Source organism: Hibiscus syriacus, unplaced genomic scaffold (assembly GCF_006381635.1).
Source record: "Hibiscus syriacus cultivar Baekdansim isolate YM2019G1 unplaced genomic scaffold, ASM638163v2 tig00116939_pilon, whole genome shotgun sequence".
In the NCBI taxonomy this organism is placed as follows: domain Eukaryota; kingdom Viridiplantae; phylum Streptophyta; class Magnoliopsida; order Malvales; family Malvaceae; genus Hibiscus; species Hibiscus syriacus.
The window spans coordinates 2649095-2651508 of NW_024063477.1; positions in this window are offsets into that span (position 1 = coordinate 2649095).

A 2414-nucleotide genomic window follows, 5' to 3' on the forward strand; every position below is an offset into this window, starting at 1 on the left:
GACGTGGGCAGATGCATGCTGCTAAAAGTCGGAATGGGTTGGTCCCCGTGCAAGTTAAGGCATCATTGTACCCCTGAGCTTTGCCATGGAACATGGAACTGTAACTATCAAGACCTCATTATCAGGGTTTTTGTGATCTATGTTGGGATATAGACTGAACCCCGGAAAAAAGAAAAAGTCTTGTTTTATCCTTTGGAAATTCCTTTGCTTGTTTCATCATGCTCTTTTTCCTTCAATATAAAGATCTAAAAGTTATTGTGTTTTTGTTTTATTTTATGTTTCTTTCTTTGCTTATTAATAATATTAATGGAAAATAACGCACAAACATCCTACAAACATAGTTGTTAAATTTGTTTCTTTTAAAGAGAACAACATCATTTTCATTATTGAAATCATTCGATGGGTTCATATAATAATATAGGATAAAGTACACGTTTAGAATCTAAACTGTTAATTTTGTTCCGTTTTTGTACTTAAACTTTATTTTTTTTCAAATTCATACTTAATGTTTAGTTTAAGTTTCAATTTGATATCTTCCGTTAAAAAATAAAAGAATTGTCGACGTGACATTTTTAAAATTTTTCAATGATGAAGTGAAATTACCTTATTGTGACATGTCAACATCATCATCACGATTAAGTTTTTATCAACATAATACCAAATTGAAACCTAAAAAAAATTCTAATAGTTTAAATACATTATATATGATCTAAAAAAATAAAGTTTAAATACAAAAATAGAATAAAAGTAATAGTTTAATTACTAAATGTTTAATTTATCTAACAAATTTATTAATTTTCTAGAAAGGTTATTTTGAAAGTTTCTGATATATATTATGAGCATATATGCTTTCAAATTGATATAAATTACAGTTTGACATATAGTGCAACATTTTGAAAAACTCCTAAAAAATTTCGAAAATCAAATATTATTACGTAGCGATGTATATTAAGATTAGTTCATTTGAGGGGTTGGAAAATGTATTTTATGAGATACAATATTTTGTTACAGTGTTGATGGAAAGATACGTAAATTATTTAATATTTTGAGAAAATATTTAGAAGACAACGTCTTCTATTTTATTACTCTACTAAATTTAATCTTACGATTGCATGCAACCTAAAAAGAACTGCTGTATCTTCCACATATTTTCTTATTTTAAAATAACAAATATCTTATTTTAAAAAATAATTTCTTCAATACTCTAAATGAACCAGTTTTTGTCCATCACATTATTTTGGAATTTGCCGCTTGTATTGCTCGGTTTTCCCTACTGTTAGTATGAATTTTTTTATTCTACTCCCAGTTCCAAGGCTTGATCTTGATTAAGTCGGATCGACATGTGTCGCTCACCTAATTTTGGTGGGTGAGTTTCCTAGTAGAGATTTTTTGCATACACAAGGACTCGAACTCAAATCTTTGATTAAGCGACATCAAGTTGCTTACCACTTAAATCAATCTTGTTGGTACTACTAGCATGAAACTGTGCATTTGTATACCTACCTCTACGAGTAGGCTTGTAAATGAACTGAACGTTCAGCGAACTATTCATGAACCGTGCCGCGGGAAGTTCGTTTATTTATTAAATGAACGAACATGAATAATATTTTACGTTCGTTTAATTAAATGAACGAACATGAACAAAGGGCTCGTTCGTTCATTTATGTTCGTGAACGTTCGATTATATATTTGTTTATGTTCATTTATTTATGTTCATTTATGTTCGTTCATTTATGTTTGAACAGAGGGCAAGTTGAATATGTTACAAAGATTATTGAAGTTGTTTGGATTTCAAGAAGATTGTTTTGTTGAACAAATTGACTTTAAGACTTTATTATGTTCATATAACTTATTTATGATTTATGTATGTTTTTTTCGTATTCAAACAAATTAACTCTAAAGTTCCAGGTTATATTAATGAATTTTAAGTTGTTATTCATGTTGTTTACTTTTTTTACAATCATTTGTTGACTTCAAATAAGTTTGTTTTTTGTGTTTGTGTTGTTCGTTTATATTAGTTTATTGTGTTCGTTTATGTTCGTTTATTTTCATTTATGTTCATTTATTATGTTCGTTCGTTTGTGTTCGTTTATGTTCTTTTATCATTTAAATGAACGAACATGAACAAGCTATATTCCTTAATGAACGAACATGAACAAAAAAAATTTGTTCGTTTATGTTCGTGATCGTTTATGTTCATTTATTTATTAAATGAACGAACATGAACATACCTCCGTTCATGTGCGTTCGGTTCGTTTACAGGCCTATCTACGAGCTCGCTGCTTTGGATAATGAAAACAACGTATCCAAAAGATAATTAAATATATTAAGTATAACTTTTTCATTTAGCATTTCAGTTTTATCTTTGGCATCCGAAAGAAAAGCTAAATGCCATGTCAAAATACTTTAGTTTT